This window comes from Podarcis erhardii (assembly GCF_964252035.2).
Source record: "Podarcis erhardii genome assembly, chromosome: 10".
Lineage (NCBI taxonomy): Eukaryota > Metazoa > Chordata > Lepidosauria > Squamata > Lacertidae > Podarcis > Podarcis erhardii.
In genome coordinates this window covers 1,804,040-1,819,849 of record NC_138500.1, presented here as the reverse complement: position 1 = coordinate 1,819,849, position 15,810 = coordinate 1,804,040, and the positions used below count along the sequence as shown (strand labels likewise).

Here is a 15,810-nt window from a genome sequence, read left to right as displayed (position 1 = left end):
CCCCCCTTTCACCCAGCCAGTCCATGACAGCAACAGCAGCAGCAGCAGCAACAACAACAGTAAAATAAGTATGATAATAATATGCACACTGGTCCTCTGGCAGGAAGAATGATAACTTCTGGGACTATGGAAAAATACTATCTTCCCCAAACCCCAGAATAAGCAGGAGCTCTGGGGTTGCCCCATGGGGTTCATGAGGGAAGATGGGCCCCCCAGGAAACTTCCCTGGTACCTGCAACCCATCCTTCCCCCTCTTGCAATAAGGCTTGGGGAAAATCTCCCATTCAATTACAGTAATTTAAGTTTTCTTCAGAACACGTAGGAGGCAGGGAGAGGTTCTAGTGAAGAAGCAGTGTTCAGAGATCATGCGGTGGTGGGGGTGAGAGAGTTTGGTGCAAAAGCAAGTCACACACAGATGCACCCGTCTTGCATGCTTGAGTACAGCAACTCCAGGGCATGAGCGAAGTATCAGGGGATAGGGGCCATGTATAGAGCAATTCCCATGCTGAGGTCAAAAACACACACAGAGGCAGCAGGACTTCTTCAGGAATAGTTTACTGAGTTTTCAAAGCATACAGTTCTCCCTGGGCCCCCAGTGAGACAGAAAACTTTGCTTCTGAGAGCAAATCCAGTTTCAGCCGTAAAGAAATACAGCACACAGGATATCTAAGTCAGGCACACAAACCGGCAGAAGGGAGCAAGGGAGGAAAGAGGCTGGAAGGACACAGGGCAATGGAGGTGTGTTTCCCTTCATGTGGTTTTGGAGGGAAGTCAGCAACTCGGCATCTGCTGGGGCTTCATGAAGCAAAGCTTTCTGCCGGCTGCTTCCAGGCAAATGAGCATCCCCGACACTGTGATCTGTGGGGTGTTGCCATATCAGTTGTTTTTGAAAGGTTATCACGATGTGGTCTAGAAACCAATATGGAAAAATATATCGCCCAGCCCTAATCCTCACTGACCACCAGAAATCCAGATAAACCCTCACTCCTTCTCTATCAAAAGGTACTTTACATCTTAGATTATTTGACATTGCCTTCAATATTTCATTACTATACAGTTTTACACATAAATTCCAGAACTTCGCATAAACAACATGTGTATTAATGACTGATTTCCTGCTGAGTTCATTTCTGTGAAGAAAAGAGTGGACTCCGAGAGGAAGATGTCCCACACTCCAGACATCTAAATGGGTTCTTCCATGTGAGAGTCCCGGGATGTTCCTTAAACAATCCAGTGTGGTGTGGTGGTTAAGAGCGGTAGTCACGTAATCTGAGGAACCGGGTTCGCGTCTCCGCTCCTCCACCTGCAGCTGCTGGGTGACCTTGGGCCAGTCACACTTCTCTGAAATCTCTCAGCCCCACTCAGCTCACAGAGTGTTTGTTGTGGGGGAGGAGGGGAAAGGAGAATGTTGGCCGCTTTGAGACTCCTGAAGGGGAGTGAAAGGTGGGATATCAAATACAAACTCTTCTTCTTCTTTTCATTTAAAGTGCTTCTCCTCTTTGAGTTTGTTGATGGTTTGTAGGGTTTCAACTCCTAAAGCTCTTCCTGTCCGTGAGTCTGTTGATTTGGAACTTCCACTAGGACTGAACCTCTATCAACTTTCCTGATATTTATAAGGTTTGTCTTTTGTTGACATAAATCAAGGGTTCCACTCTGACTGCAGCTCCTACCACACGCCATACATTTAAACAGTTTCTCCGTCATGTGTCTGCCAATGTTTTCTAAGGTGTCCACTCCAACTGAAGCTCTTTCCGCACTCCAGGCATTTAAATGGTTTCTCCCCCGTGTGAATCCGCTGGTGTAATTTAAGGTCTCCATTCTGACTGAAGCACTTTCCGCACTCCAGACATTTAAATGGTTTCTCTCCTGTGTGAGTCCGTTGATGTCTTCTAAGGTTTCCATTATCACTAAAGCCCTTTCCGCACTCTATACATTTAAATGGTTTCTCCCCTGAGTGAGTCCGTTGATGTGTTCTAAGGTTTCCATTATGACTAAAGCTCTTTCCGCACTCCAGGCATTTAAATGGTTTCTCCCCTGTGTGAATCTGCTGGTGTAATTTAAGGTGTTCATTATGACTGAAGCTCTTTCCGCACTCCAGGCATTTAAATGGTTTCTCCCCTGTGTGAGTCCCTTGATGTCTTCTAAGGCTTCCATTATCACTAAAGCTCATTCCGCACTCTATACATTTATATGGTTTCTCCCCTGTATGAGTCCGTTGATGTCTTCTAAGGTGTCCATTATAACTAAAGCACTTTCCGCACTCCAGGCATTTAAATGGTTTCTCTCCTATGTGAGTCCGTTGATGTCTTCTAAGGCTTCCATTATCACTAAAGCCCTTTCCGCACTCTATACATTTAAATGGTTTCTCCCCTGAGTGAGTCCGTTGATGTGTTCTAAGGGTTCCATTACGACTAAAGCTCTTTCCGCACTCCAGGCATTTAAATGGTTTCTCCCCTGTGTGAATCCGCTGGTGTAATTTAAGGTGTTCATTCTGACTGAAGCTCTTTCCGCACTCCATGCATTTAAATGGTTTCTCCCCCGTGTGAATCCGCTGGTGTAATTTAAGGTCTCCATTCTGACTGAAGCACTTTCTGCACTCCAGGCATTTAAATGGTTTCCCTCCTATGTGAGTCCGTTGATGTCTTCTAAGGCTTCCATTATCACTAAAGCCCTTTCCGCACTCTATACATTTAAATGGTTTCTCCCCTGAGTGAGTCCGTTGATGTGTTCTAAGGGTTCCATTACGACTAAAGCTCTTTCCGCACTCCAGGCATTTAAATGGTTTCTCCCCTGTGTGAATCCGCTGGTGTAATTTAAGGTGTTCATTCTGACTGAAGCTCTTTCCGCACTCCAGGCATTTAAATGGTTTCTCCCCTGTGTGAGTCCGTTGATGTCTTCTAAGGCTTCCATTATCACTAAAGCTCTTTCCGCACTCTATACATTTATATGGTTTCTCCCCTGTGTGAGTCCGTTGATGTCTTCTAAGGCTTCCATTATCACTAAAGCTCTTTCCGCACTCTATACATTTATATGGTTTCTCCCCTGTGTGAGTCCGTTGATGACTTCTAAGGCTTCCATTATCACTAAAGCTCTTTCCGCACTCTATACATTTATATGGTTTCTCCCCTGTATGAGTCCGTTGATGTCTTCTAAGGTGTCCATTATAACTAAAGCACTTTCCGCACTCCAGGCATTTAAATGGTTTCTCTCCTATGTGAGTCCGTTGATGTCTTCTAAGGCTTCCATTATCACTAAAGCCCTTTCCGCACTCTATACATTTAAATGGTTTCTCCCCTGTGTGAATCCGCTGGTGTAATTTAAGGTGTTCATTCTGACTGAAGCTCTTTCCGCACTCCAGGCATTTAAATGGTTTCTCCCCTGTGTGAGTCCCTTGATGTCTTCTAAGGCTTCCACTAATACTAAAGCTCTTTCCGCACTCTATACATTTATATGGTTTCTCCCCTGAGTGAGTCCGTTGGTGTGTTCTAAGTTTTCCAATATCAGCGAAACGTTTCCCACACTCCATACCATTAAATGGTTTCTCCCCTGTTGGAGGCTGTTGATGTGAACTATGTGTGCTCATTCAATGAAGCATAGTCCACATTTCACACATTTTAATTTCTATTCCTAATGGGGGGGAAAGTTACCCAATCCCCTGGAGTTTTGACTGTCTTCTCCATCTGCTTCTTCAGCGTGGGAAGAAAGGGAATCCTGTTTTGATTTCAAGGAAGAGAAGAAAGGGAAAGAGAACACATCAAGCTCCATTAGACCTTCTCCTATTTCAACGTCTCCTACATTCCCTCACCTCCTACCCATGTTCCCAACTTTCAGGAAATGAATCTGCAATTATGTCAAATGATAGTAATGCATCACCAACCTTTCCTAATCCGCAACCAATGTTCATAAAGCAGCTTGATTTTTTAAAGAACGGTGTGCTGTCTGATCTCGTGCCCGACTTTTGACGCAGGACTATCCTAAAATGACACTGAAAAGCAGGATATTCAAGGCAAAATGATAAACTGTACTTAGTAGAATATGTAGTACCTTGGAAATTTAGTATTGATTCACTAATGGCCTGAAGTTGTGTTATTTCTGGGGACATGAATTTATTCCTGTTCTGTCTTAAAGATCATAATCATACGATGTCATGGGGTGTTAGGGAAGCGGTAGTACCTTTGGTGGGGGAAATGTCATGCACCTTACGGGGTAATTTATCCACCATTGGTCCCCACCCTGCACTCAGCTCTCACCTGTTTCTTCCAGAAGCTATCAGGATGGAATAGGGGCCACAATCCCAGGAACAGCTTCAACTGGCTGTCTAAACCAGGTGAGGATAGCTGATGGGTCTCAAATTCTTGGTGGGTTGGGGAATTCTGCTGCAGGTGAAGAAAGGCCCTGGTGCATGGAGAGGATGAGAACAACAGTGAATCCCACAGTCAAGAAGGCAGATTCTGCCCATTCTGCAGAGGAAAGGGAAGGGCAGATGGGGCTCGTCAACCGGAGAAGGGAGCTCCTCAAGAAGGAAAACTCTGGTCGTAATACTTTGGTGCACTCCTTCGCTTCCTCTTGAGTTATCTTCAGGAGAAGAAAAAGCTATGGAGGAAAACCTACACAAATCCAGAGTGGACTCTCTAAGATGGTTGGATGGTGTCCTGCACACCTCCTTCCACTCACTCCTGCAGCCAAGCTGGTGCTTAACATACTGCTCTGCTTTCCTTGAGACCATATAAGCCAGGCTGAGATGGGGGTCTTGTTGTCTAGGCAGCCCTGAACCCCCAAACACACTGTCCAGGCTGGCAGGACTGCTAACACAGCAGTTTCAGGGGGAGCGATGAACTCAGACCTGTGTATCAAAATCTCTCCAATGTGGAATATGTAAAACAGAAGTGCTGCTTATATCATACATCAAATAAAAAATATTCAGAATATTTGTCTTTTGAAGAAAAGATCACCAAGTATCCGATGGCCCCTTCAAAGCTAATGAAAGTCTTGTGCCTGGAGCTTTTGGGGGGGCAGGACCAGTGTTAATGAAGAAATCTGAGGGCTCCCTTGGACAAAAAATCTGAGGGCTCCCTTGGACAAAGGGAAGTTTGCAGTTTCCTGCCCCCAGAGGGAAGAGCTGATCATTGTCCTTTGCTCCAGTCCATGTTGAATCCACTCCTATATGCAAGTTCTTTGTTACCTTGATGGTCTTATGTCTGGGACCATTGGGGTTGGCATAACAACTGGGCAGGGCTCTTGTGGATGTGCTGGTATGCTCAAGGGATTATGGCCACCCTGTATTAAACCTATCCCGTTTGATAGTCCTTTCTTCATGGAGCAAAATAAAAGTGGACCGGTGGACCGTATTTTTCGCTCGATAACACGCACCTGACCATAACATGCACATAGTTTTTAGAGGAGGAAAACAAGAAAAAAAATATCTGAATGAAACAGTGGATGTATCATTTTTGTGCTTCATGCTGTGGCCACAGACATGTGATTTGACGGTGAGTTTGGGGTAGCCCAATGCAAAAATCCTGAGAATCCATGTGGATCTGTGCTTTGTAACCACGTTTTTGCACCATTGCAGCCCCAGGCAACAGTGGGTGCGTGATTTTTTTTGGTGCAGGCTGTAGCCATGGATATGCTATGTGATCTGATGTTGAATTTGGGGTGACCCAATGCAAAGATCCTGAGGATCCATGTGGATCCGTGCTCTGTAACCACGTTTTTGCACCATTGCAGCCCTGTTTTTGCATCAGATCATTGCAGCAAGACGTGCAGCAAGATTTGCGCTCTCTCGCTGGGGTGATTTAAGATGTTTTTCAACATGATTAAAGACTGTTGGAGTTAAGCAAGAACGCTTGCGTGCAGTCTGATTTATTACACACACATTGCAATAGTTTCTAACACTGCGACGACTCTGCTACAGGGAACTGACGGACAGCTATCCACGGGAGTCCAGTGGGGCGCAGCGGAAGCCTGCCGGACCCCATCCAAAAGCCAGATGCACTCGGGCCAGTCGGCTCCAGGGACCACACATTCGCTCAAGAACACGCATGGACATTTCCCCTTACTTTTTAGGAGAAAAAATCTGTGTGTTATAGAGGGGGAAATACGGTAAATCTGATGTACAGTTGATTTACTATAAATTTATAAGAAAAACGTCGTGTATGTTGTGTGTGTCGTGTAAGTACAAACTGAATGACTGGGGAGGGGGGTACCTGGAACAGCAGGAAAGCTTCTTCCACCATTATCCTTCCAATTGGGATTCAGGCCTCATCATGGGACTAAAACAGCACTGGTTGAACTGGATGATGATCTCTGATGTGCTAGAGTCTGAGGGGAAAGCTGTTTCCTGGTTCTGCTGGATCTCTAAGCGGCTTTGGAGACCGTCAACCATGGTATCCTTCTGGACCCTCTAGGGGAGCTGGGGGCCCTGCTCTGCAGTGGTTCCCCTCCTTCCTCCTGGGCCATGTCCAGAAGGTGGTCTTGGGAGAGGAGTGTTCTGATCCCTAGGTGCTCCCTTGTGGGAGCAACAGAGTTGCCATAAACAATAATCCCACCCACAAACTCTCATTTACACACAGCCTGTCGATTGGGGGGGGTTCACACACCTCACCTGTGCTAATGCTGGCAGTCTTTGGCCTGTATAGGCACACCCTGGGTGCTGAGCCTCCAGCCACGGGGGCTGTCTATCATGAAAATGGGTCCTTTGATTGGGAAGATTCACGCAGCCGCTGTCATTGAATTTTGATGGATTGTATCTCAGCTTGTCTGTCAGTCTGACACTGCCTACAAAAAGTTAGAGGAACAAAAATGCCTTTGAGATGCAACTTCTATATCAATCCTGAGAGCCATTCCATGGACTCTGCACCCCTGTTCCTGACAACAGGTGTACATCTTCTGCATCCTCAGTGAACCATGCAGAGAAGAGATGCTTAAAGATGGAAGCCTGAGAGAGAGGAAAAGGTTTCTGGCTGCTTCCTGGGTGGGATTGCGGAAACCAAGAGCCGCTTCTGAGAAGGCCTCCCCCCTCCCCCCTTCCTCTGGGGATTTACTCTCCTCTCCAGGGGACCAGTGGTTGGACAGGGCAGAATTGCTGTATCTGCCATTAATTTGATTTTGATTTTATATTAGAATGAATTGCTTTTAGAATGCATTTTAATTAATTGATCATGAGCCCGGCTTCGCCCGGGGAGTGGTGAGATATAAATTATTATTATTATTATTATTATTATTATTATTATTATTATTATTATTATTATTATTATCTGGACAGGGCAGGGGCTTATGGGGTGGGAAGCGGGTGGAGCTTGCAGGAAGGAAGGTGTGTCTTGCTAATGGAGAAATCTGAGGGCCCCCCTGGAGAAAAAACAAGGACACCAGCCAGGAATACCAGAGCAAAACAGCAGCCAGTAGGCTTGGTCTTTATTGAAGACGGTCGCGACAGGACTCCCACCTGCCACCAGGTGAAACAAGATGGAAGCCCCGTACAAAAGAGAACCCAAAATTTTATTAGCTGCTAATCCCAATGTTACAGTCCCCAAAATACATTATGAAAGGGGAGGTGTGGTGGCTGTAATCTGAGCATCCTGGACCCTGCCCCATGGTTCCCCTTGCCCTCCATCAAACATCTATCAGGTGAAAGAAAAGAGATATTTACATTTCCCTTCTAGGAGCAGAAGTGCGTCAGTAGCCAGAGTGGAACAAGGGGGGAGGAAGTGCAAACAAACATGACCACCATGTGGCCTGACTTATTCCCCCCCCAGAAGGGAAATGGCCGGCATGTGGCCTACAGCTAGAGAGTGGTGGATGGCTATGCCCCCCCCCCCCCGCCGCTACCGCAAAACAAAAAGGTTTTCCCCCCAGCCTATCTGGGCACCCGCCCAGAAAGAAAAGCCACAAAATTACAGCCTAGCCTGGTGGAGGGGCCATGCCCCTTCCAATCAGTCCAGAACTTACCTTAATCTGGCCGCCAGGACACGCTCCTGAGGATCCTGATCCTGCAAGGAAGAAAACCAAAAGGGGCTTGGAGAAAGCGGTCGGCCTCCATTCTTTGCCCCACCCCCAGCCGGCCATCCATTGTCCTCCCTGACCTGTTTCCCAGCCAAGTTCATCACACCCTTTTGTCTTCATCTGGGTTGGTTCTTTCTGGCATGGCTACCTGTCTGGCACTCAGGTATCAGGATGCCAGGGATTATCACTCAGGCAGAGGGGCTGCTGAGTAGCTGAGCTCACATGTCTATAGGAATTTCTGAAGTTACCCCAGTGAGCCAGTACATAGAGACATTTATCAGTGAATTCATACATTTGGTATTGTGCAGCAAAGGCCCTTTGAATAGATAGGAAGAAAGTGTGATGAAGTGTTTTGTGGGAAGAAATCACAAAAGTGATGGTGCTGATTTTGGTGGTGGGCTGCATGTGCATGATATCTGCTGGAGGGGCAACCACCCCCAACCTATACATAGATTCCTGCAACAGTCTGGACAGGGCAGGGGCTTATGGGGTGGGAAGATGATAGAGGTTGCAGGAAGGAAGGGGTGGGGGGACACGACCCCCCACTTTCCAGGGATCCCTCTGGCTGCCTTGAAGGGGTGGCCCATTCCTGGGTGGGAGGGTGGGAAGCCAAGGCGGCCCCTCCGGAGATTCCCCACAGGAGCCACTATGGATAAGTCTCCCCAAAGACTGGTTTCCTATCTCCCCCCCCCCAATTCTGCCCTTCCCTGCCCCAGGGATGCTCCCCCTCCCCACTTCCTCGACTCCCTCCCTCTGTCCCAGAGTCTCCATTGAACTCAGAGGCCCCCCTTGGCGCGGCTTACCCCACGCCCTGCGCCCCCATCTCTACCTCCGGAGGGCCCCCCACCCAAGACGAGCAGGGGAGGACAGGGGGGTCACTATCCAGGCGTCCCTCACGCCCCTTAACCCTTTCATGGCCCACCTCTATCCGCGCGGAACCCACAGAGTCCCAGGGATGACTGCGCGGGGAAATGGGGCGAGGGGGCTTCGTGGGATCCCCTGGGTGGGCTTCCTAAGGGTCCAAGGAAAACCCCCTTCGCAGCACGCGTGCAGGGATCCAGATCCACGACAGGCGCTTTGGGGAGCTGGCGGGGTCTCTGGATCCTCCTCTCCCCTTCCCCCCGCGACCCCTTTACCTCTTTGTCCTCGCTCCCGATTCTCCTTTCCTTCCCTGCAACATCCACGTGTGGGGGGGATTTACCTGTCGCCCCTCCTCCCCTTTCCGAAAGCGCGCCCCCTAGAGCTACGGCGCAGAGCAGCAATCCGGCGCAGAAGCTCCACTTGCGGGAGAAGCAGGCAGGTTGGGAGGGGGGGCTCTCCCCCCCTTTCCCGGAGCAGGAGCCGGATGGCGAGGAAGAGGAGCAACATATTGGGGGGGGGGATTTGGGCTTTGCGGAGGCGGGGTCTGGGAAGGATGTGCCGGGGGGGTGGAATTGGGGGGGCGGGGAGGAGAGGAAGGTGTCCCCCCCTCCCCTCTTCCTCCTGAGAATCAGGAGAATAGGGGAGGGGCTGATCCCGGCAATCCACTTGCAAAGTGGGGTACCCCCCCACACACAATGTTTATATTGCAAAATCCTTCCCTCCCCCACCCCACGCCACGCGCTTAGATCCGTCCGTGTTTTCGATATTGCTGCTGTTAAATCCAGGAAGGGAGGGAGGGGCAGTCAAGACAGAAATCCATCGGGATGGTGGGTTGATTCCTGATACTTTCCAAGGTGAAGCGCAGGAAGCCTTGCAGCTAGGGGGATGTGTGAACACTGTTGTGGTGCTGTGGGGAAGAGGGTAGTTAAAAGGTGTGGGAAAGTGGGGTTGTGGTGGAGCGAGGAACCCCAAAGGACTGAGAATTCACTGTCAACAGGACTGGCCCACCCAAGCCTCACCCCCTTGCCTCAAAGCCTGACACCCCGCAATGTGACAGGATTGTGACTCCTGCCCTCAGCAAGCAAAATAGTTCCCCCTCCCCACCGGAGGAAAGCAATCTATGGGATGCTGAGGTGCCCTGAGGGCTGTGTGGGACCCCCATTCCTTGAAATGGAGGGAGCCGTGGGCTGTGGCTCTGTGTGTGTCTCAGGCAAAAGGGGGAGGGATGCTCTGTGTGTTTTGCTAGCAGTTAAAATTGCACATTTTTTGGGGGGGGGAACTTTCTTTTTGTGTGCTTTGCATTGAGACTCGTGTTTCCAGCTCAGCCAGGGGAGCTGGGGCTGGAGGGCCACCTGTGTGTGAGAGAGAGAGGGGGGGAGAACCCCCCCCCCCGCAATAACCGGCTCCCAGCTCTGTGTATGTCTCAGTATTTTATTGTCTCTATCTCGGCCAAGAGGGGCTGAGGCTGTGAGGAAAGAGGGGGAAGCTGCTTCAAGACCCAGAAGTGGTGAAAAGCAAGCTATAGTCTGTGTTCTAGGATTATGATCATATTTTATTCTCTTGCTGATTATGCTGTTTTCAATGTGCATTTTATATTTCCCCTCCTTTAGCAATGTTTTCTTCTGAATGAAGCTGAACTGTGACACACACCCCAAAAGAAAAAAATCTCAGGAAGGTATTTGTTACAGAAATTACAAGGCGGGGTGGGGCACATCCTTAAAGTTGTTAAATGTTACAAATATTATGTCTGAATGTATCCTTTTGGCTTGACAGTTCAGGGAAGATACCTAGCTTTAAAAAATCATATAAAATCAACTCCTTTGCCCGTTTCCTCCATTCCAATGCTATTTTGCCCTTGGAAAAGGGACTCTTTTTTCCTGCCACCTGTCGGACTTGGGTTCGACGGAGCTCCTCCGATGATGATTAATTACCTGAGCCTTTCATGAGGCTCCAAGCACACTCCCCATTCAGCAGAGTATCCAGCACGCAGGGAAGGACGAGAAGTTTATTAGCTACATTGCTAAAGAGTTTTGTTTCTAACTACGCAGACAGAAAAGAAATATACATGCTCTCTCTGTGAAAACAGAGAGCAACTGAAAAGCAAAGGAACAGGAAACAGTAACATCACATCCGTCTCCTGTCTTCCGTGAGACTTCCAACAGTCTGGAATGTCTCTGGAATGCAAAACAGAGTCTTGTGACTCCAAGAGCACGGCACACACAGAAACCAGCACCACCTCCCCAAGGGTGAAGATGTGTAGACACACCTCCTACCCCAGGAAATGCCCAGAGGTGACAATTGCTGGGCTCACTGTTAGCCAAGGGAAGCCAAATCTCATCACCAGACTTGTCTCAGGCTGCAGACATGCAAAGGAAGTTCTGTTGTCCTTTTGGGTGGTGGGTACTTGAGACATGTTTGCCTCTGCTAATCTTATACTTGGGTGTTGCCCTGACATATCTGCCTATGCTAATCTTCTGTAACCCTCCCCTTTCTGACGTTTTAGTGATGTAGCAATGATGTATTGATGATGCTGTGCGAACTGTATCTTGGGATTTGGTGGGAAGGTTTTAAAAGTCAATGTCGCTCCAGGGTCAGAGTTCCCTCACTGCTGTTTGAACCAGTTGCACAACAATAAAGGATCTCAGTCTACTGACTGCTCTTTGCTCCAAATTCCTTGGCTGGAATTTCCTCCATTTACTGACCACATGGACCCACAGGGGACTTGTACCCTGGCGAGCTGGGCTGTTGAGTAGTCTCTCATCCCATAATTTTCTTTAAAAAGTTGAAAGGTCCTTTCCCATTCCCAATACTGACGGCCTGTAATAAAATCGTCGGACTCTTATCTCCTCCTGGCTCCTGAGTTTATTGGCCAGACCTAGGAGTTTTTATAGCCTTTGGGGGTATACAGTGGAACCTTGGTTTACAACCATACAGTGGTACCTCGGGTTAAGTACTTAATTTGTTCCAGAGGTCCGTTCTTAACCTGAAACTGTTCTTAACCTGAAGCACCACTTTAGCTAATGGGGCCACCTGCAGCCGCCACGCCACTGGAGCACCATTTCTGTTCTCATGCTGAAGCAAAGTATGAGGTACTATTTCTGGGTTAGCAGAGTCTGTAACCTGAAGTGTATGTAAATAAAGCACTTTTGCAATCTTTTCATTTAAACTGCTTCTCCTCTTTGAGTTTGTTGATTGTTTGTATGGTTTCAACTCCTAAAGTTCTTCCTGTCTGTGAATCTGTTGATTTAGATCTAGTACTAGGTCTGAACCTCTGTCTACTTTCCTGATATTTATAAGGTTTGTGTTTTGTGTGAGTTTGATGACATAAATCAAGGGATGCAGTCTGACTGAACCTCCTTCCACAGTCCATGCATTTACATGGTTTCTCCCCTGTGTGTCTGCTGATGTTTTCTAAGATTTCCATTCTGACTGAAGCTCTTTCCACACTCAATGCAATTAAAAGGTTTCTCCCCTGTGTGAGTCCGTTGATGTCTTCTAAGGGTTGCATTCAAACTAAAGCTCTTTCCACACTCCATACATTTATATGGTTTCTCCCCTGTGTGAGTCCGTTGATGACTTCTAAGGTGTCCATTATCACTAAAGCTCTTTCCGCAATCTATACATTTATATGGTTTCTCCCCTGTGTGAGTCTGTAGATGTATATTGAGGTGTCCACTCTGACTGAAGCTCTTTCCGCACTCCATGCATTTAAATGGTTTCTCCCCTGTGTGAGTCCGTTGATGTCTTATAAGGGTTCCATTATCAGTAAAGTTCTTTCCGCACTCCAGACATTTATATGGTTTCTCCCCTGTGTGAGTCTGTTGATGTCTTCTAAGGTTTCCACTAATACTAAAACTCTTCTCACACTCCATACATTTATATGGTTTCTCCCCTGTGTGAGTCCGTTCATGTGTTCTAAGGTGTTTATTATCAGTAAAGCTCTTTCCGCACTCCAGGCATTTAAAAGGTTTCTCTCCTGTGTGAGTCCGTTGATGTCTTCTAAGGTGTTCATTATCAGAAAAGCTCTTTCTGCACTCCAGGCATTTAAAAGGTTTCTCTCCTGTGTGAGTCCGTTGATGTCTTCTAAGGTGTTCATTATCAGAAAAGCTCTTTCCGCACTCCAGGCATTTAAATGGTTTCTCTCCTGTGTGAGTCCGTTGATGTCTTCTAAGGTTTTCATTATTAGAAAAGCTCTTTCCGCACTCCAGGCATTTAAATGGTTTCTCTCCTGTGTGAGTCTGTAGATGTATATTGAGGTGTCCACTCTGACTGAAGCTCTTTCCGCACTCCATGCATTTAAATGGTTTCTCCCCTGTGTGAGTCCGTTGATGTGTTCTAAGGGTTCCATTATCAGTAAAGCTCTTTCCGCACTCTATACATTTATATGGTTTCTCCCCTGTGTGAGTCTGTAGATGTATATTGAGGTGTCCACTCTGACTGAAGCTCTTTCCGCACTCCATGCATTTATATGGTTTCTCCCCTGTGTGAGTCTGTTGATGTGTTCTAAGTTTATCACTCCGATAGAAGCTATTTCCGCACTGCATGCATTTAAATGGTTTCTCCCCCGTGTGAATCCGTTGATGTCTCCTAAGTTTATCACTCTGATAGAAGCTCTTTCCACAATCCAGACATTTAAAAGTTTTTTCCCTTGTGTGAGTCCGTTGATGTAATCTTAAGTGTCCATGTTGACTGAAGTTCTTCCCACACTCCCTGCATTGCAGTCCTTTCCTGCCCATGTGAGTCCGCTGATTTGTTCTAAGTTTTCCAATATCAGTGAAACGTTTCCCACACTCCATACCTTTAAACAGTTTCTCCCCTGCTGGAGGTCGTTGATGTGAACTATGTGTGCTCATTCAATGATGCATATTCCGCATTTCACACATTTTAATTTCTATCCCTAATGGGGGGGGGGGGAATTGTGCCCCATCCCCTGGAGTTCTGACTGTCTTCTCCATCTCCTTCTTCAGAGTGGGAGGAAAGGGAATCCTATTTTGGTTTCAAGGAAGAGAACAAAGGGAAAGGGAACACATCAAGCTCCATTAGCACCTTCTCCTATTTCAACGTCTCCTACGTTCCCTCACTTCCTACCCATGTTCCCAAGTGAAGTTGCAATGTCAAATGATAGTAATTTATGAGCAACTTTCAAAATCTTCAATCAATGTTAATAAAGCAGCATGATTTTTTAAAGAACGATGTGCTGTCTGATCTTGTGCCTGTCTTCTGATGCAGGACTATCCTAAAACGACACCGAAAAGCAGGATATTCAAGGCAAATAGATAAACTGTACTTAGTGGAATGTGAAGTATCTTGAAAATGTAGTATTGATTCATTAATGGCTTGAAGGGGACATGAATTTATTCCTGTTCTCTCTTAAAGATCATAATCATACGATGTCATGGGGTGTTAGGGGAGCGGTAGTACCATTGGTGGGGGAAATGTCATGCACCTTCTGGGGTAATTTATCCACCATTGGTCCCCACCCTGCACTCAGCTCTCACCTGTGGCTTCCAGAAGCTTTCAGGATGCAATACGGGCCACAATCCCAGGAACAGCTTCAACTGACCGGCTAAACCAGGTGAGGATATCTGATGGGTCTCAAATTCTTGGTGGGTTGGGGAATTCTGCTGCAGGTGAAGGAAGGCCCTGGTGGATGGAGAGGATGAGAACAACAGTGAATCCCACAGTCAAGAAGGCAGATTCTGCCCATTCTGCAGAGGAAAGTGAAGGGCAGATGGGGCTCATCAACCTGGGAAGGGAGCTCCTCGAGAAGGAAAACTTTGGTCGTAATACTTTGGTGCACTCCTTCGCTTCCTCGTGAGTTATCTTCAGGAGAAGAAAAGGCTATGGAGGAGAAATTACACAAATCCAGAGTGGACTCTCTAAGATGGTTGGATGGTGTCCTGCACACCTCCTTCCAGCCACTCCTGCAGCCAAGCTGGTGCCTAACGTACTGCTCTGCTTTCCTTGGGACCATATAAGCCAGGCTGAGAAGGGGGTCTTGTTGTCTAGGCAGCTGTTTATATCATACATCAATTAAAAATTATTCAGAATATTTGTCTTTTGAAGAAAAGATCACCAAGTATCCGATGGCCCCTTCAATTCTAATGAAAGTCTTGTGCCTAGAGCTTTTGGGGGTGCAGGACCAGTGTTAATGAAGAAATCTGAGGGCTCCCTTGGACAAAAAACAAGGACACCAGCCAGGAATACCAGAGCAAAACAGCAGCCTGTAGGCTTGGTCATTACTGAAAACTGTCGCGACAGGACTCCCACCTGCCACCAGGTGAAACAAGATGGAAGCCCACAACAAAAGAAGACCCCAACATTTATTAGTTACTAATTCCTCAAACTACACCCCTAAAACTACATCACAACTACATCACTGATACATCACAAAAAGGAGGGGTTGAGGGAGGAGTTGTGGTGGTAACCTGAGTGTCCTGCCACCTGGCCGGTTCCCCCGTTTCCCCCTCCCCATGAGTACTTTCCATGTGACAAAGGGGAGTTTGCAGTTTCCTGCCCCCTGAGGGAAGAGCTGATCATTGTCCTTTGCTCCAGTCCATGTTGAATCCACTCCTATATGCAAGTTCTTTGTTACCTTGATGGTCTTATGTCTGGGACCATTGGGGTTGGCATAACAACTGGGCAGGGCTCTTGTGGATGTGCTGGTATGCTCAAGGGATTATGGCCACCCTGTATTAAACCTATCCCGTTTGATAGTCCTTTCTTCATGGAGCAAAATAAAAGTGGACCGGTGGACCGTATTTTTCGCTCGATAACACGCACCTGACCATAACATGCACATAGTTTTTAGAGGAGGAAAACATGAAAAAAAATATCTGAATGAAACAGTGGATGTATCATTTTTGTGCTTCATGCTGTGGCCACAGACATGTGATTTGACGGTGAGTTTGGGTTAGCCCAATGCAAAAATCCTGAGAATCCATGTGG

At 47.3% G+C, this 15,810-nt stretch overlaps 1 protein-coding gene across 1 annotated transcript in view; it reads right to left on the bottom strand.

Moving 5' to 3' along the window:
• The window catches only part of LOC309351816 (uncharacterized protein), a 151,986-nt gene that overhangs the window by 82,376 nt on the left and 53,800 nt on the right, over positions 1 to 15,810 (bottom strand). The window contains exons 10-12 of the mRNA XM_081879828.1: positions 7,948 to 7,988; positions 6,605 to 6,777; positions 4,251 to 4,395 (exon numbers count right to left, since the gene is read on the bottom strand). The gene's annotated coding sequence lies outside the window, so the exon portion shown is untranslated. The remainder of the gene's footprint in view (positions 1 to 4,250; positions 4,396 to 6,604; positions 6,778 to 7,947; positions 7,989 to 15,810) is intronic.